Raw genomic sequence first — 20,498 nt, 5'->3', positions numbered from 1 at the left:
CATTTTTTGTTTGTTCACTTTTTTCTTACACGAGAAGAAAGAGAGAAAAGGCTCCCAAATATCTGACATGCTGAGAAAACAGTATTATCCCCCTTCTCTACCCTCATATCAGAGCCTCTGAAAAAAAATTGCCAAATGGAATTTTGTCAGCTCTCCTGAAACTGTTACCACCTTTGGGGCTTAGAATAAGAGGAAGAAAGTTCAAGCCTAGAGGGTAATTTATTTCAAAATCTATAAGCACCCGAAAATAGAGGACTGAAATGAAAGTGTCTTTAAAACTACTGTGAAACGGCACCAACTTTCATCTGTGAATACTTGAAAAGAATACAGGAAACTGCACCTACAGCATATGTGGAAGAAGAAGTTATTATCTAGTTGTGCCATGAACCTTTTTCTCTTGATAGGGTTCTTCTGTATTTTTGTCAGGTTTCCCCAGACACATATTCACAGTGGTTTTCCCTCCACCTTTCCTCCCATTTCTTTGTCTCTCATTCTGTCTGGTGTAGTTCACACAAACAGCAAATGAAGTGGTAGAACTGCTTGCGGTAAATGCTAGGCAGCATAACTGAATGCTCCTCCATATATATCAATAAGCAAATATATTCTGGGGGTTGTGGGTTTGAGGCCCATGTTGGGCAAAAGATTCCTGCATTGCAGGGGGGTTGGAGTAAATGACCCTTGCAGTCCCTTACACACACACACACACACACACGTAAAAGGAAATAAAGGGGGAAAGCCCCAATGAACTCAACAAGACTTGCTTTTGAATAGACTTGTATAGGTTGGCACAGTTCCTTCTTATTCTGCGAGCTGACAGCAATTTATTGGAAGCATTTGAGACCACTTATTGTTGACATAATAGGCAAGGAAACATCAATATTTCTAAACCTAACCCATAATATGTGCACATGAAAGAGCCCTCACTCACACAATCCTGCTTTTGTAGTCTGAAGTAATACAGTTCAGTAATGACTTTAATGATTTCACTGGTTGGAAGTAGTCACTGGTTGGAAGTAGAGCCAGCATGGTGTAGTGGTTAAGTGTGGTGGACTCGTAATCTGGTGAACCGGGTTCGTGTCTCCGCTCCTCCACATGCAGCTGCTGGGTGAGCCGGGGCAAGTCACACTCCTCTGAAGTCTCTCAGCCTCACTCACCTCACAGAGTGTTTGTTGTGGGGGAGGAAGGGAAAGCAGGCTGTTAGCCGCTTTGAGACTCCTTAAGGGGAGTGAAAAGCGGGATATCAAGTCCAAACCCCTCCTCCTCCTCCTCCTCCTCCTCCTCCTCCTCCTCTTCTTCCTGTTTCTCTTCCTGTCACTTTTCTGAGGTGTTCCATTGCCAAAAGTCAGGTATTGTCTTTCTAACATATATAAATAACCCTCCATATCTAGTTGTTTACTCATTTGTAGTATGTAGTGTTTCTAGCGGAAGAGTCCTTGTCCTTGGAGAGTGCTGTATCCATTTTCTTCAGTCTGGAGCAAGAACATGCAGCTGTGCATTTAGGTTGTGTGCTGCAAAGTGAATGTAGGATTGCATCCTGAAACTGACTGGCTTGGTTCATATTAAAATTCAGGCTGAAGAGGGAGGAAATAAAGGAATAAAGTGAGTATAAATAAATAGCTGAGATTCCACACTTTCCCAACACCCCCCTTAAAAAAAATACATTCCTAATTCTTTTGCTTTACTTCTTTTCAATATTTTTTCCTGAATTTAAAGTTGTGCCTGATATATCATTTCCCCCTTTTTAATTGACATTTTACTTTTGAAAAATAATTTACCTGAAGGCTTCTAATGAATTAATGGTTTAAAAAAGATTACAGAGGAGATTATGTTGAGGAGGGAAAGAACCATTAGTAGAGGAACTGTAGTATCTGTTGTGCTGCTGTTTTGCTGTTGGATGGGAGGGAGACCAGGCAACATGTCCGATTTTACCTCCCATTTGCTGCAGTGGCAAGGAAAAGGAATCAACTATGCCAGCTTTAGGACAGGTGTAGAGTTATACCAGTTCCTGGGGAATGTCAGTGGGGAAGAGAGGCTTAGGGGCAGAGAGAATGCAGTGGCTCCATAGTCACTCCCAGTATGTCCCATTTTCTATTGCTCTGGTCGGTGGCACATGGTCAGTGGGCAGCTATGTGATTGGAGCTTCCCATCAGCTTGTTGGAAGACTGGGGGTGTAAGCATCACCCTACTGGCATACTTTCATCTCTGCTTATGGGGCTGTATGTTCCCTGCACTAGTGGAGGTTAGACATTAGTGCAAACAGGGTGCTGTCCTGCCAACCACTGGCTGCCCTCAGCCAACCTCCACCTGGCTGGCTGCTTATTTCCATCCAGGACAGGAGGTGCCCCTGTCTGTTACCTTCCTCAACCACCTTTACCTCTGTGTTGCCTCAAGAGGGAACGGGATGGAGACAAAACTAGGCTTAGTTGGCTCTGCCTGTCACCTGCTCTCTGTAAGAACAAAGGAGGCTGTATATGGCATGAAGGGCTTTGACAGCAAGAACAACAAAGCAACTACTGATTTCTTGAGTTGCCACAATAGAGTTTGCTGGTGAGGAGGGGATTGCTACAGAAAGCTGCCATTCGCTCTGGATCCACCTAGTGTTGGCCTTCGACCCTACCAGTCCCAATGAGCACCAGCCACAACTGCACCGCACTCAGAAGCCCCTAAGGCAGGCATAGGCAAACTCCAGATGTTTTGGGACTACAATTCCCATCATGCCTGACCAATGGTCCTGTTAGCTAGGGATGATGGGAGTTGTAGTCCCAAGACATCTGGAGGGCTGTGTTTGCCTATGCCTACCCTAAGGCCTTACAGTAAGTATAGGATTGTGCCTTTGAAATGCAATCTTTCAAAATAGTCATGTTATCTCTTTTTTTAACCACAGTTCTCACTTTTGTCTTTATTCCATTATAACTTCTGCCTTACTTCTCAAGTTCTTGTTGAGTTCTTCCTGAGTGTCTACTGTACTTTTACTAGTTTCAGCCATCTTCAAATTCAAGACAACAGATCATTACTTTTTTTAGATCATCACTTTTGCACCTCTCTTCTGTACTTTCAACTAAGTTCTATTTTGACTGTATTCCTTCATCCAACCTCTCCAAAACTACTATTTCTGATATCTTTGTGTGTGTTTGTCTTACACACAAAAAATGTTCAGTTCTTCCTGGAATAAATTTCCTGGTGCTTGGCACATTTTATTTTTATTTTTATTTTTGCCTTTCTGTTCTGGAGTCCTCATTTTCTACATTTTTCTTACCACCTCGGTTTAATTTCTGTCAAAGGTAGCAAATGTCTTGCCCTCCAGGTGTTGTTAGACTACAACACTGGTGCAACTCTGGGGGCCTGGACCCCCACAATTTTTTTGTGCCCCACACCACAGAGCTCCAACACAACTTCTAGTTTTCTACCAGAAGTAGCGTCGGAGGCCCAACACGAACTCCCAGGCAATGTCCCTGGAGAGCTCAAAGGAAAGGGAATTCCATAATCAGGGAGCCACAACTGAAAGCCTTCTTCTTTGTTGCCACATAGCACAATAGCCCCTGGACTAATTTGTCTATGATACTATATCCAAAACAGATCACCCTGCTTTCAAACACAGATACAAAGTGAATCTTGCTGTTCTTGCACTTCTGTATAAAATTTACATTTTGTATGCCTCTTTTACATAAAATATGCATTTATATGTGCACCTTTTGAACACCAAGACTGCAGTGTAAAATCCAGAGAAGTGTGAAATCTAACTTGGAGTTGCATTTTGATCTGCAAGCAAGTTCAGGAATGTCTGATGGGGTATGTACATATGTTGCAAAAAACCAGAACAAAGCAAAGAAAAGCATTCCCTTCCCATTCTTAGTGGAGGTTTCCCTAACTGTCTAGGGAAAGTACAACTGTGTGACTTTATAATATACCACAATGCTGGGTATATGGGTGAACCTGGCTCCTATACAACAGTACTTTTGTATGTCATGTGGTTCAAAGATGGCTGCTTTCTCTCCACTTTGCAGAGTCCTGGAATACCTCAGTGGTAGAGGAAGGGGGGTGCGGTGGGTGCCCAGGTGTCATCACAAAATGACAAAAATATGAGGTGTTTTTTTTTTTAAAAAAAAATGGGCTCATGAAACGTTTTAGTTCAGTCAACAAACACAACAAAATGTGGCTGGCACTTACAGTGGGGCCTGCAGTGTGCCCGAGCTACACGTCTCTACTGGGAGTGACATGGTGGCTTGGGTGCCTGCAGGCTCTGTGCTGCCTGGAATGGCACTGTGGGGCTTGCATCTGCCCACTGCCTCACCCTCTGCCACCCTAAAGCTGAGGGAGAGGCTCCACACAGAGTGTCCCACCCCCATGGGTGGCTCACCCCACCCCCGGCTGCAGGACGTGTGTGCCACACCGGGCACTCGAATGACTAGCTACGGCACTGGAATGCCCCTTTAATAGCTTCATGGTAAAACTTATGGAATATCCTCTGGTGTACTCTGCAAAATTGCCCAAACACCTAAACATTTCTGAACATAGGTTTATTTCTTGGATCAACAAGCCTAGAGTTGGAATTACTGCTTGTTGATTTCTCAAATACTGTATTGCAGTTCCAATGTGTCTGTAGGCTCACATTAATTGCCCTTCAGGGTCCATATTTGTTTTTATCATACAGCTTTCTGTATCTACAAACATTATACCCTGTAGTCTTGATAGATTTTTTCTTCTTCTAAAAAAGCAAGCAAACAAACAAACAAACAAACAAACAAACTGGCTGCAGTTCATCAAAACAAAAGAAAGTGTGCAACTATTCTGGAGAGTGTTAGCTAGCAAATGCTGTGAAAGCAGTTTGGTTACCAGAATTTACAAACGTCTCGGGCACTCTGCTAAGGAAACTGTAAGCTTGCAGATGGCAAGGAAGATGGAGAAATATATACTGGGAAGAAGCCAGAATCAGAGTTAATAAATTATGTTGTAACCTTTATTTTACATACAGTTACAGCAAACTGAGCTAGAGCTGTTAGAATATGCGTGCGTGTTTTCTGCTCTCCAGTTACCCAATAAATTTGTTTGCCAATCCATGCCACAATTGTCTCTCAGATGCTCACACCTAACCACCTGTCATGAAGCCTGAAGTTTAGCCATATGGTGAGGCTGAGAGTGGTCCCATCATTGGCTATTGCTCCTGTCAGTTCACTGGTCCTTGCCCCCATCACACAGGATGGCTGAGAAGAGGCATCCCTCTAAGTGGAGACACTCCCATGTTAAAATGGTTAGAACAGGCAAAGGTACCCTTGAACATTAAGTCCAGTCGTGACCGACTCTGGGGTTGCATCGCTCATCTCGCTTTACTGGCCAAGGGAACCAGCGTACAGCTTCTGGGTTATGTGGCCAGCACGACTAAGCCACTTCTGGCGAACCAGAGCAGTGCATGGAAACACCGTTTACCTTCCCGCCAGAGTGGTACCTATTTATCTACTTGCACTTTGACATGCTTTCGAACTGCTAGGTTGGCAGGAGCTGGGACCGAGCAAAAGGAGCTCACCCCGTCGTGGGGATTCGAACTGCCGACCTTCTGATCAGCAAGTCCTAGGCTCTGTGGTTTAGCCCACAGTGCCACCCATGTCCCGGTTAGAACAGCGGCACCTGCCTAACTTTAGACCTCCCTTCTCTTCATCTTCTGTCCCCATCTCCTACTGGTGTAAAGTAAGCTGTTATCTAAGAAGACAAAGTTTCCTACAAGGGAGGTGAAACAGTAACCAACTGAATCCTGGAGTGAACTTGTTATTGGGGTTGGGTTCTGTGGTTTGCTGGCCAGGAATGCAAGGCATTCACTGATGGCATTAGGGCATATCAATAGCAGTGGGCTTGACTCTGCCTTTCACCCCTTAATATTTCACCAGCATATGGGCTAGGTTATTGCCTCAATTCAGGCTACTAGGGATCTGAATCTTTGCTCTCTGCAATGCCAACACCACATAAGCTTCAGCCACATTTTTCACTCTCATTCTCTGTTCTTCTACTCTGCCCTCACTCCGACACTGCGTCGAGAAAGGTAATAATCAATAGATTGCTTGCTGTCAGCTGTAAAATTTCAAAATTAACAAAACTTAAATTCTCAAAAGCCATCTGACAATGCATCGCACTCCTGCGACATATCAAAACATGGATAATCTTTTGTGTGCACCAAAGAGAACACACCAAAACAATTTTCAGACCATCCCTGTAGCTCAGTGAATAGTGAAGATGGCAAGACTGATGAAGGGTGGGGAACATCTTTATGATTATATTAGATTGTTATGCTTCAGCTCAGAGGATACAGGGATAGTAGGAAGAAATGCTTCTGTAGTTTGAAAACTACTTCCCGCCCTCCCCAGTCAGGTGACAGAAAATGTTTATCCATACAATTCCTGCAGCAGGAATATGTTGTGTTGCCATAAAACTTGTGTAGATATGCTGTGGAGCCAAGCAGTATTATCATATTCAATAATGATTTGAATTTTTTTCCTTTTCTTTTTATTTCCCTTCATTATAGATAGATGATAGAGATAGATAGACAGATATATGATAGATGATATAGTGTGTGGGTGATTCCATTTTACGTCTCTCTCTCTCTCTCTCTCTCTCTCACACACACACACACACACACACACAAACAACACACACACACACACACACACAAACACACACTCATATATATGAGAGAAAGAGAGAAGACAGACAGTTGTATAAGAGGCATCTGGTTAAACTACCAGTTGGGCTGTGGGTGTGTTTATGAAGAGATCCATGGAGTCACAGATGTCACAGTTACAGATCTTATTAGGACTGTATTATTAGGGTTTGAGGAGTACCCCCCCAATGCTGTACAAAAACTGTGGTGCACTTTGCTTCCAATCAATGCAATGAATTGCTGTGGCATTCTGTTGAATTACCATAATCCAGCCACTGTGAACTTTTCCTTCATGGGATAAGTGTTGCTTGGTTTATTGCTGTTCCAGGGCATGCAAATCCTTCCTTAGCTACAGTTGTGATAATATTTTATCAGACAATTCATTGCTACTGTTAGATAAACATATTTTTGAAATAAACTCTGGTTATTATTTATATTGATTTGTTCTTACACTTTAAGTTTCACTTAATAGGAAGATAATTGCAACTGCATTTGTAAAAAAAGAAAAAAAAAAACAGAGTATAAGTGAATCCAGTGTTGAGCACATTCTGCTGGATTATTTTTTTTATGATGAATTTTTCATTAAAGTTTTCAACATAAAATACAATAAAAATCTCACTAATCTAGAGAAGAAAAATAAAAAAGCAAAAATAAAGAAAAGAAGGAAATGAAGAAGAGAAATAAGAATAAAAGGAAATGGCAAAGGCCTCTGTCAAATATAAATCCTAACCCTTATTTCACACATGGAACAGTGAACCCTCCCAACTTCCACCTGGGAGCTTTGCCCTCTTCCCTCAGCCTGAGAGATCCTCTCTACCCTGCCTCTTGCACAGGGCCTTCATCTTCAACCCATCACTTCCCAGTCCTTTCGCGTTCATCTTTCCCCCCAAAAAAGGCCAAAAGAAGCTCTTCAATTTTTATTATCATTAAATGTCAATCATAGTGCTTCTCTGATCCAGTATGGTGAAGTTTTCTCCAAGGGTAGTCCATAATTATTTGTTAGATATTTGTTGCTTTATACCCAATTCCACATATTTCAGTCCCATTACCTGTTGGCCATGATTCTGCATCCTTGCTTAAAGAAAAAAGAAAAAGCATTTCCTCCCATTTCCAAACCAATTTCCAAAATCTTGGGAAACATTCAGTATTTGGAACCCAAGCCATTTAGGGCTTTGCACACTTAAATCAATTGATCCCAGTAACTACCCAGTACAGACGGCTGCCATGTTGTCAACATAGGCATTGTATGGCCTCACCTCACTCCACCTCTTGGCAGTGGCATTCTGTGATACCAGAACTTCTGGATCATTTTCAAGAGTAGTCTCTTGGAGAGCACATTGCAATAATACAATTATAAGGTTATCAGAGCATGGATTACTGAGACCAGGATATCTCTATTCAGGAACGGCCACAGCTGGTGAATCAGATGTGAATCGCAAAATCCTGTGATGCAGTTCTTCAACCACTTCAGTCTAGGGAGTGCATTTTCCCAGTGGCCTAGCATTTTATGTAACACTTAACTTAGCCCTTATTTACAGCACCCGTAACACAGAGAGATTTTTGATCACAGGGTGAACCTGGATCTCTGGGGTTTTGTACACACTCCCATTTTCTCTTCATTCAGCTGGCTTGTGAAGCTGTGTACATGATGTTAACCACTATCCACATCCCTCCCTGTAGTTTCTGTGTCCAGGGCAGCTGTCTACCAGCTCCATCTGGTATGCAGGCTGAGACCCTACCTGCCCGCAGACTGTCTCGCCAGAGTGGTGCATGCTCTGGTTATCTCCCGCTTGGACTACTGCAATGCACTCTACGTGGGGCTACCTTTGAAGATGAACCAGAAACTGCAAATAATCCAGAATGCGGCAGCTAGACTGGTGACTGGGAGTGGCCACTGAGACCGTATAACACCAGTCCTGAAAGACCTACAATGGCTCCCAGTACTTTTCCGAGCACAGTTCAAAGTGTTGGTGCTGACCTTTAAAGCCCTAAATGGCCTCAGCCCAGTATACCTGAAGGGGTGTCTCCACCCCCATTGTTTAGCCCAGACCCTGAGGTCCAACTCTGAGGGCCTTCTGGTGGTTCCCTCACTGCGAGAAGTGAGGTTACAGGGAACCAGGCAGAGAGCCTCCTCAGTAGTGGCACCCGCCCTGTGGAACGCCTTCCCACCAGATGTTAAGGAAATAAACAACTATCTGACTTTTGGAAGACATCTGAAGGCAGCCCTGTTTAGGGAAGTTTTTAATGTTTGATGTTTTATTGTGTTTTAATATTCTGTTGGAAGCTACCCAGAGTGAGCTGGGTATAGGTTAATAATAATAATAATAATAATAATAATAATAATAATAATGAAATACTGCATTTGGAAGCAGTTCCCCCCAAATGAGCTCCAATCCATTTTGTAAATGTTAACCTCTATGCTCCCTCTCTGCCCTGGTGTAGACAGACAGCAGACAATCCAATCATACTGGTGTGTACAATGACAAACGGATGTGATTTGAAACACAGCAAAATAAATAAACCCAACCTCAGTGTGTTTTAAGATGCTAATGTGAGCACAGCCATAGTTACTTCCCACAGCAGTGGCCTTGAAGGAAGAAATTAGGGCAGAATAATTTAGGAGAGGATCAGAATCCAAACATCTATACAGCACCAGCATGACGTGAAGTGAGACAACGGTAATTTCACTCTTTCAATCACCAGCTATACTCCTTTTCATTATTAAAAAATAAAGTAACTAGTAAGGAACACTGTATAAATGTGATATTCCCCATATATGACTGGTGAGATTATTCCCATGTAGAGGGGGAATGTGACCATTGTCATATATGAAGAATGAACTTGGAATGTAACGTTCACAGCTTCTTATTGTTCTCCACTGTGAGATGCTCCATCAACCACAGTTTCAAAAGATGTACAGATGCCACTAGCTTCATTTCCAACGATCATCAGACATTTCAATGAAGCAATCTGCCTCCTATTGAAAAGAATGCATGTAAAATGCAGGCATCTTCTATCACAAATTGTTGCTCTTGATTGAGACTTGCGCTGTTAACCCAGCTGGACGGCTGCAAAAGCAAACAAACAGAAAAAGGCTCTGTGGGGATTGGAATCAAGTTAACAAGGAGCATCTGCAGCATTTTAATATTTTCCTTCCCAGGAAATAGTTCTCTGTTCCTAACCAGACAAAACCTGAAATGGGGGCTTAATAGCTTAATTCAAGGTTAGATGAAATACAAGTCACATGCAACTTTCCAGGCACTTCTGCACAGAGCTCTGGAACTAGCAAATTTATTCTAAAATGAACTTCTCGTCCTCATTATTGTACATTCATTTGGGAAACAGTGGCAATGCCATGATCCAGAAAAGGGAAAGGGAAGGAGAATTTTGCACAAACACTGCCACAATCACATGATAACGGAATTGATTGGAGCTGGAGAGTGGAAGCTTTTTACGGAGCAGAGCATTTGTTAGGAAGAAGCTACTTATAGAGCTTAGCAGGCACAAATCGGGACCGGGGAGACGAATCCTTTAACTGAGCTTATCAGTTGTAAAGCCAGGTATATATATGGCGAGAGGGAGAGAGGAAGTCACTGAGAGTTATTGGAAAGGCCAGGTTTCTGTCCTACAGCTGCTGTCTTGGGCATGGAGACCCATTGCTGGACTTCCTTGGTTCCTTCCCGAAAAGCTATCCAGTAAGCCTGATCCTTGGCAATAAGTTTCTGTCATGTTCTAAAGGCAGAATTCCATGCAAATAGATGCCCTTTGTGGTGTTTTCTTCTATTCCCAGTTCCTCACCTCATTCTCTGATTGTTCGAGCAGTTGACATCACAGAAAAATTGCATCTGCCATATGAGGACTGGCATTTGCAATATACTTACAGTTTTCATAGGCCAATAATGTGTAATAAAAACTGAAGCCCTCTGTCTCATGATAGATTTCCACAATGTGTGTGAGTTCTGAACATTTGCCCATCCCCAGTGCAGCTTCCTAGGAAAGTAGCTCCTTTACTTGCCTCTTGTCTTGAGGGAAGAAAAGATAGGATAGAGCCTGGGTGGCCCAAATCCAAAATCCTTTGATTTGATGGGCAAAACCTCCTAGTGACACTATATGATGCAATGGAAGTATTTGGCAAGTTAACATCAGAATGTTTTATATGACAATTATCTGCTACATGCCAGCAGCTGGAGACCCCAAAGTTGTTTCCTTCTTCCCAAGGCTTCTAGGAAGAAAAACCAGACAAATAAACAACAACAATAACAACAACAACAATAATAATTTATTATTTGTACCCCAGCCACTCTGGGCGGCTTCCAACAAAGATGAAAAATACACTAAAATGTCACATATTAAAAACTTCCCTGAACAGGGCTGCCTTCAGATGTCTTCTGAATGTCATAGATTTCACCTGCAGTAAGCTAGGGGTTCCCAGACTGCAGTATGTCTGTAAACATGTAATAAAAGTCATACAGCTTCTAACACAGTATGCTATGGTAGCTATAGCAGGCAGCAATTTTCAAGCTGCCTAGAAGAGGAAAAGTTTGGGAAGTTCTGACCTAAGTAATAGTAACCCCCTGCACCCCGTTGTTTTGCCAAATGCAAGATGGTTCTTTCAAAGTTAGATTCAGAAGCAATACAAATGCAAGTGGGTGAGAAGATTAAAGATTTTATTCCCAAATAGCAAGCAAAATATACATTACCAAGAAGCGCTACAATCTGCCATTGAGAAGCACTGTGGCCACTGCTGAGCTTCTGACCGACATGCCCCCAAACCAGATATTTTATAGACCTGTGTCCTGTTGGGCTAATACAGGCTCAACCAGAGCTACTTTACATCAAAGGACAAAAATGCCAGGCTATACATCAAAGGCTTTGCTGACCAGTGTCACCAAAGACCTTTTTACAAGGGATATTGAAAGCAATGAAACACAGATAGGAGAGTTAGGAAGAGACCAAAGATGGAAGGATTGACCATATTAGATCATTATCTCCTTGAGATTACAATAATCTTCCATGATAATTATCCCATACACCTGTATACCACCAGTATTAACATTTCCTTGATTATTTGTGAGGAAGCCATGACACTTAAATCAAATTCAGTTTTAAATGTGGATTTTCCCCATGGGGGGGACTATAATATCTGAATAACTTTATAAATCTGTGACCAAGGGATGTGTGTGATGACCACAAGATTGAAATCATGCCCCAGTTTCACACTTTGTAAAAATGACTCAGCTCAGAGCATTCAGAGGCAGCTTGACTGGACTCAGAGGTCTGAAACTGCTTCATTCCACCCAACCCATTCACTACAGAGAAATAAAAAAATCTGGCTATAACTTCACTTCCTTTTGACAGAAGTGGATGAAAGTTTCAGCTAAATTGGTTGTCTAAGTGGAGAAAGCCTGCCAAATTACAGGCAAATAGGTTTTTGCATGTGTGTGCTGGACACGTCTAAAATGTTTATTTCCAAAACAAAATGGCTATTTGGGGGCAGAATTGGATGAATACTGCCAAAGTTCAAGATAAATGCTACAGTTTTCTGCCCACTTGTGATTCCCAGCAACTTTCTTTTTTTAAAGGGAGTCACAGCTTTTAGGAGTCTCATTTAAATCTCAAATTGTAGCTACAGCACAGCTCTGAATACAGTCTAATATTCCTTTTAACTTTGCCAAAAATATACATTTTAGGAACTCTTAATATTGCTGCAATTTACTTTAGAGTGTGAATTTCTAACTGGAATATATACACTGAAAAATAGAGATAATATAGTCAACGAAATAGATATGATTAAACACATATCAGAGCTCTAATATGCTGAGACTAAGGCTTTAATTTCCACTTTTAAATTTTATTATTTTTAATATGGCTATTATAATTTATCAACTAATAAACCAGAGAAAGTTAAATGGCTAGCCCCTCAGATCATAGCTTCAAAGCATTTCCACTTGAAAGTGTTTAAACTAACTGCAACTTGAAAAAAGGCAAAATATATTTTTCCGTAATAAAATATTCCAAATTAAATGCTGTTATCTTGTTTTCAAGAGAAATGGACATGCATGCGGAATTCTTTCCCTCAACCCTTTTTCTTTTTATAATGCCATACAAATGCATTTTGACAGCACTCAAACAAAGACAAATTTTCCGGTCTCCAATCCTAACCCCACTTACATGGGTGCAAGAAACATTGTATTCGGTGGAACTTACTTCTGAGGAGATATGGTTAGGATTGCAGCCCAAGCATGATTAAGCAAGATTTAACATTTTAAAGTCCCATTTATTTCAATGGTTTGTGCATAAATCTGTGATCTAATCTGGATTGGAGTATGACAATGAGTACTCCCTTGATGATGTCTTATTAATTCATTCTATCCATTAACTTCATATTCACCTCAACACTAGTTGCTTTCAAATACTAGGAAAACATGGAATATTGTAGCCGGGAAGAATTCAAACAGCAAAGGAAGCTGAAATCCAATACCTACTTAACCTGGGAGTAAATCCCCTTTAAACTCAATGCACTTAGTGGGCATAGATCCAGTGACTCTTATAGCAATATCATTATCTATCAACCATATTTACATATCTACCTATATCTATCTATCTAAAGGGGAGCTGAAAGAGAATGATATATAGCATATAATATTTTTTTCATTGGTTTAACTCCAGGGAATAACAGGAGTTGGGAAGAAAGAGAAAAGTTGGCTGCTTAATTTTGAGAGGAAAGCATGCAGGAGTGGAATGAATCATATTCGGATATGCTTGGCTTTCAGCAGCAGCTTTTGATTCTGAAGTCTTCCCCTATGCATGAGTCAACTGGGAGATTGCCCAGTCCCTGTCCACCCTTGAAAACTTTAACGATGTGTGAAACTTCATCAAGTTTGGATCCTCAGTCTTCAATTGTTTCTGCATGCTGAATGTTAAACATTAAAAAAAAAAAAAAAGTTCTGAAGCTTGCGGCTCTGGAACTTCCTGCTATGATGAACAATTTATGCTTAAGGCAAACTATGTTCTGTGGAACAACTCCCTACCTCTTCAGACCCCTCTTCAGTAGACTTCAGCTTAGCAGTAACCCACACACTCTTGAAAAAGTAACACAAATGTGGGGGTGTTTGAAAGGTTTTTCTGCTCCAAGTTTGGGTTAAGTAAGATGAAGCCCAACAGCCATGTGTGCTGTGTCAGGAGAAGGAAGCTGACATGCGCCTCCTTTGATTGGTTTTTGCCTGATCCCAATTGGCTCAGAGAAAGGGGGGGGGGAAGGACCCAATATATTTGTTTGGTTATCATTCACTTGGTTCTCTCATGTGTAAAGTGAGTGTTTGATGTACATAAAACTGGCCACAATGCACATTCATCTGCTTTCATGTGTGCATAATTCTTCCACAAAGAGGGAATTGTGCACATTTCCCGGTCAAAATATATAATCTCCAATTTTTTGACTGAATTTTGTCCATTCTCAGAACATTATGCACCATCCCCCAACAGGCTTTGGGGAAGGTGCATATCTCAACTGCATTTTATACACTCGTTGGGCAGTATATTCATTCTCCAGTGAGCATACATAGTCTCCAATAAGCATGCTTTTTTCTATTTCTTGTTGAGTGGAATCTGCACTCTCCAGGCTGCTTCTGACCCACTGCATAAACTTACACTAGTGTAAGAGCCAGTGTGGTGTAGTGGTTAAGAGCGGTAGTCTCGTAATCTGGTGAACCGGGTTCGCATCTCCACATGCAGCTGCTGGGTGACCTTGGGCCAGTCTCACTTCTCTGAAGTCTCTCAGCCCCACTCACCTCACAGAGTGTTTGTTGTGGGGAGGAAGGGAAAGGAGAATGTTAGCCGCTTTGAGACTCCTTCGGGTAGTGATAAAGCGGGATATCAAATCCAAACTCTTCTTCTTCTTACACTACCCACAACATACCATCCAATGATCAGCAGGAAGAAAGGTGGGGCTCCAGATAAATATTTTTGTTTTTTGTTTATAAAATTTAATAAATAATTCAGAGAACAGTTGGAAGGGGTGAAAAGGGGATTCAGCTGCAAAAAAAGGCTCCTTTGGAGGAAGAGGGATATAATTTGAATAAATAATAATAAAATATATTTGCCCAGAGCATGTGCGAAAAGCATTTAAGACATTTAAGAATTAAATATATTTGCCCAGAGCATGTGCGAAAAGCATTTAAGACATGTGCATTGCCCAAGCCCTGTATTGAATTATAGAAAATAGCCAGAGAATGGACAAAATTCATCAATCTATGCACAGTCCTCAAAGCCTTTTGGGGATTGTGTTATGGTGACTGGAAAATGTGCAACATTCCCTCATCATGGAAAAATTATATGCACATTTTCAGTGAGGCCCAGTGAATGTGCACAATGACTAGCTGTTATGCATATTTACCATTCAATGTACATTCCCTGTAATATATTCAGAAAGAAAACTTTAAATGTTAATTGGGAACTTGGGGAGATGCTGTACTACTCTGATGGTGATCATGTCCTGGAATAAGGATAAGAAAACTGTAGCTCTCCAGATGTTGATGGACTACCCAGCTTCCAGCATTGCTGCCATTTGACCATGCTGTCTGAGGCTGATGGGAGTTCATTGAGCAAACATCAGGGTGGGAACAAGTCAACCAGTTCTGTAGAAAGACTGTGTTGAAGGTCTCCTTCTTTGTAACAACTGCAGTGAAACATGAAGTACCGTATCATCTTACTCCCAGAAGTCTGGGTTAGAGCAAGTCCCTTCTCTCCTTCCTCATATCTGGATCCCAAGCAGAGAACCTGTTGCCCACCAGATGTTGGACTCCAATTCCCATCAGCCCCAACCAGCATATCCAATGGTCTGAGATAATGGGAGTTGCAGTCGCTGGGGGGGGGGGCATACATGCAATCTCACCTTTAGCGCTAGCCTTCCCTACTGAACCTTCCACTGATCTCCATGATCTGAAGGCCTTTAAAGAGATTTTGGTGGTTTATACCGGTAATTTTTTGTTATGTTGGGTAGGGGTGGATGTGAAACCACTGAGCCCTAATGAGACTATTGCTGCAATCCTATGTGCATTTACTTGAAACTCCTGTCGACGAAAGTGAGGCTGGCTTCTGAGTAAACATGCACGGCATGGGGCTGTAAATAAAATGTGTGTGTGTGTGTGTGTGTGTGTGAGAGAGAGAGAGAGAGAGAGAGAGAGAGAGAGAGGAAAGCATCAACATGCCTTGTGCACTCTCATTTTCCTTGGCTAATTCCCCTGCCCCCCCCCCTTCCGTGGCTAGGCGTGCACCTGTGAACACTGCAGGCAGGCTTTTAAGAAAATGAGTTTTGACATTCCTTTCCTCAAGATGAGCCCTTGTTTTTCAATTACTCCTTCCCCACTTTCGGAAGTTTCCTTGAGGTTAACAGACCCAAGGCTGTTTCCCAGCTCTCCGCCGGGTGGCAGCAGTGCCCTATCGCAGGAGCGCCTTTTGTCCTGACATCAAGCGCTAATGCAATTGACCAATCAGTGCTAAGATGATGGGAGGTAATTGGGTAATTGTATTTTACTGATCACAAGGGGGGGGGGGCGATGTAGAGAGATGAAGGTAAAGCGGGGGGGGGGGGGGGGGAGAGAGATCGACGGAGAGCAGGAAAGCTTGTAAGCAATAAGGCTGGCCCGGGGCCCTCTCTCCAAATCTCGGGGTGCCATTGCATAGCGCAAAAGGCGAAAGAGCGCGAGCGCGCTGCCTGCAACTGGATCTCCGGCTTCTTCCTTTCCTTCCCCGAGGCGGGAGGGAGAGATCAAGGCGGAGCTGCTGGCAGGGCGGAGAGCGAGCCGCCCAATTGTGTGACCGAGTGATGGAAGGGCTGCAAGGAGCCGCGTCCGATCTCCTCCCAGGAATGTGCCAGCGGGACTGACATGTGCCGGAAGGCGGGGAGAACCGCCCAGCGCCGCTGCGCGGGCGCGGAGTCCAACTTGTGGAGCTGAGATAGAGAGCCGGGCGCCAGATCGCCTTCCTCGCTTGGCTTGCCGCGAAATTGCAAGAAGAGGAGGAGGAGGAAGGCGGCGGTGGGGGGCGGGGAGCGGAGGGGGTGCCAGGGAACACAGCCCCCTCCCATCACGGCCATCATCATCGCCGCCCCCACTTTACATTTATTTTAAGGGTGTTTGGAGTGTGTGCGCGCGCCTCTCTCTCTCTCCCCCTCACCACCACCCCCCACCAGCCATCCCATATTCCCAAAGAACAACTTGATCACGGGCATCGTCGGTCCTGGAAAGGCTGGCTGTGCAAAGATGGAGAGGGAGGCGAAATGAAGAGGAAGGGAAGCCCCGGGCTGGTGAAATCCAGCGCGGAGGAGAAGAGGACGCCTCCCGCAGGGGGAGTTTGCACGCCGGGAAGGATCGGGGAGCAATAGCAGGACGTGCGAGGAGAGAGGGGCTTTCGAAGCCACCCACCCTGGGAGCGGACTCTCCTTTAAAAAAAATAAATGATGATCATGGATTCTTAACAGCTGGTGGGAATTTTATTTTCTCTCTTCCTGCTTTCTCCTCCTCCCGCCACCAAGCTCGCCGCCGCCGCCACCATCAGCATCTCTTTGCATTTGATGTGCGATTCTGGGAGGGGGGAATGCAGAGGAGTTGGAGGCAAGGCGAACGGATATAATAACGCGGAGAGTTTGGCGAGGAGAAGACGCGGATGCTCCGGATTGCTGGCTTGCTCCTGGCTGAAATCAGAAATCCGATTGCGCACTGGGTTGTGATTGGAAATCTAATCAGATCCTGGGATCGGCGAGGGGGGAGAGCGTGAGAGCAGCGGAGGGGGGCAGAGAGGGAGAGAAGAAAAGAAGAGCCCCAAAGTTGGCGTTTCTGAGAAAATAATTTCAGATGTTGCAAGCGGACGCGCCTGGGTGGAGGGCGGAGGGGGAGACACGGGAAGCGCGGCCGTGGGAACCCCCGATGTAACGTGGACGCACATGGATCCGCTCGCAGAGAAGGAGCCGCTTGGCCGGAGCTGAGCAGACATAACAAAATCGTGTTATTAAACCAAACAGCGGCCGTTTCAGACAGACGGGGCTGCCGCTGCTGCTGGTGGTGGTGGCGGCAAGGGAAACCTTCCGCAGAAGCAAAAAACGCTTCTCTCCCACCGAGAGGGATTCCAAGGTGGCTGAGGATTGGAAGAAAAGGGGAGTTTGGGGGGCGGGCGGGGAGGATCCAGCATCCCCGGAGAAGATCCAAGGCTGGAATAAAAAAGTTTCTCCGAGGAGAAAGACTCCCCCTCCGCGGCGCGGAGAGACCTGACCTTCCGCTTGCTCTTTTTGAGCAGCGAGCGGGAGAGAGAAGCCAGTTGCCCGCCTCGCTTCGGCCCCCGACGACGAAGGCACAAGTTGAGAGACGCGGGGACATTTGAAGCAGCAGCCACGTCCTTAAGAGCGACGGGGGGAGGCGAGCAGGGAGCCGCACCATGTAAAGGAAGGTGCCGCGGAAGCAGCCCACTCGCGGTGGATTGGAGCCGGAGCCCGCCTGGACTGAACTCTAGATGGAAAATTGCAGATGGATATTGAATTTCCTTTCTTTTTTCCTTTCCGTCAAATTGGATTTGCTGCCGAAATGATGTAGTTTTGCCCTCCGTGGTCTTTTTCTGTTTTCCCCCCACACCTTTCTTTTCTTTTTTTTCTCCCCCCCCCCCCCCTTCCCCCATCGGAATTTCATTCTGGATATTTCCCTCCTTCTGGGCGATTTCTCAAAGACAGTGAGTGCCATTTTTCTTCTTCTCGCTTTCTGCTTCCCGTGTCTTGTTGCCTGCCATTAGACACATGTGATGGAGTTTGAACTGGGTTTTTTTCCCTTCCCCTTGGGGTTGGGGGGTGGTTGGCTGGGCTGGGAGGGAGAACCGCGAAACTCCATCCTAGCTTAATGTTTTCTCTCTTTGCGCGGGGTGGGGGGCGGTTGTGCCAGCGAGCTTTGCTCCGACGTTGCGGCTCTCTGGGTGATGCCTGTGCCTTGAGAAGGGATTCTGCCTTCGGAAAGCCCCTGCAGTGTGTGACGGTGCGTTGCTTGATTCGCTCACTGGCCGAAGGCTGCCAGGTCTCTCATGACAGCCGGAGGAGTTTGATGTACACACACACACACACACACACAGAGAGAGAGAGAGAGAGAGAGAGAGAGAGAGAGAGAGAGAGAGAGTTGGGGAAGACGGAGATTGGAAATCGAAGGGATCCTATGTAAAGGACACCATCCTGGCAGACCTTGCGGGGCAGACACGGTGTATGAACGTGGGAATATGGTAATAAGGCGAGCAGGTGGGAAAGGGGAGGATGTGCCTTTGGCATCCCATGGCTTACAAAAGGCGATTGAGGGAAGAGAATTTAGGGAGCTGCCCCCCAAATACACACACACACCACAAGCGCACTCCGTTCTACACCTCTTAGCTCCTTTTGGCTGTGGTTTGCTGGGTAAATCCTTCCTGCTCCCCCAGGACATGCCTTTGGCAGCGAGATTATGGGTCCATCAGCAGAGACGTCACTATCTGATCTCAGCTACTATTAGTAATTCTGTGATTGTTTGCAGCTCATTCAGCTTTCCGACTTCTAGCTGGAAGAGAGGCCCATTGAATTCCTTTAGGACTGGGGGGGCAGGGGGCAACGGCTTGATCCCCAGCATGTTTACCCAGAAATAAGTCCTACTGTGTTCAAGGAGACTTGCACCAAAGTAAGTGTGCATCAGATCACAACCTCACCCCTCACTGTGCCAATGCCAACAGCGCATTAGTGTTGACTGGTCTTCACCTAACTCGGTGGGGGAGCCAATAATTGTGGCCTATTTCTTTGATGGGGAGCATAGGCTGGATATCCTGTCCACTTAAGAACACTAACTCTCTCTTCCCCAAAGGATAAGATCTCATCTGTACATGGATGTAGAGTGCGGAAGCAAAATCAGAAAAGAGCCAGGATTTAGCTTGACTTACAGCAGAATGGCAAGAAAAGTTGGTGGCTATTTCTTCCATAAAGGGATCCGTCTCTTTTTCTTTGCCTTCCTTGCCTGTGTGCACCACCACCTTCTTGCTAAATGTGACTCCTTTTTTCACATGTGACTCATACTACCATGTTTGCCTCCATGTGCAGAGAATAACCCTGAAAGACTTCAGGTGAAAACGTAAAGCAAGTCAAAATGGATGTAGGGGGCAATGGGAAAATATTGTACTTCAATGAACTTTTCACCCCTCCCTCCAATCCCAGTACTCTGTTTCTTTCTTACTGGAAGATGGAAGTCTTCATTATTATTTTTCCTCCTCTTTCCATTTGGATAATCACTTCTGAAGTTGCTTCACCAACTGCCTGCCCTCCTACCCAGCAGCATAAGCATTAGGCATAATTCTGAGATATACTTCGAATCACCTGCTAGAAAGATGGGGGTGGAAATCAGAGCATCTCTTTTTCAAAGGCATCCCCCTGCTTTGGCCCTTGATTTGAGTGTTAGTTACTTGGAAAGCAGCAAACCTTTGACCCAGCTTCCAAGTGTGTCCATCAGATATTTTTTAACGCAAACACACATATACACATGGAGGGAATTGTGAATCGGGTCCTAATCCTGCAATGCCTTTAACAAGACACCCAGCAAAGAGTCACTTCCATTCTTTACATATTTCCCTTAATTAAACAAGTTGAACTGTGCTTTCAGGCAATTATTTATTGTAGGTGCACATGGGGGGGTATATTAGTCAATCTAGGAAACTGGTTGATTCCCCCTTATCCTGCTTGTGCATATTCTGTCATAAATTGCAGTCCTGCTATGGACAGTTCTTGTGGCAGCAATGATGGAGCATGGATGGATATTATGCTGGTGCCAAACAAGTCCTGAAAGGAGATGGAGAAGGCAAAGATAGT

The 20,498-nt window shown here is 44.3% G+C and overlaps 1 protein-coding gene across 6 annotated transcripts in view; it reads left to right on the top strand.

Annotated features, from left to right (window-relative positions):
• LRRC4C (leucine rich repeat containing 4C) overlaps window positions 1–20,498 on the top strand; it is a 591,735-nt gene that overhangs the window by 441,773 nt on the left and 129,464 nt on the right. For 2 of the 6 annotated variants that reach the window (XM_083432918.1, XM_083432917.1), the window contains exon 1: window positions 16,252–18,364. The exons of the other annotated variants lie outside the window; for them this stretch is intronic. The gene's annotated coding sequence lies outside the window, so the exon portion shown is untranslated. Of the gene's footprint in view, window positions 1–16,251; window positions 18,365–20,498 lie in introns of those variants that run through there. 6 annotated transcript variants of the gene reach the window in all.

Source organism: Podarcis tiliguerta, assembly GCF_965153285.1.
Source record: "Podarcis tiliguerta genome assembly, chromosome: 1".
Lineage (NCBI taxonomy): Eukaryota > Metazoa > Chordata > Lepidosauria > Squamata > Lacertidae > Podarcis > Podarcis tiliguerta.
This window is presented reverse-complemented; position numbering and strand designations above follow the sequence as displayed.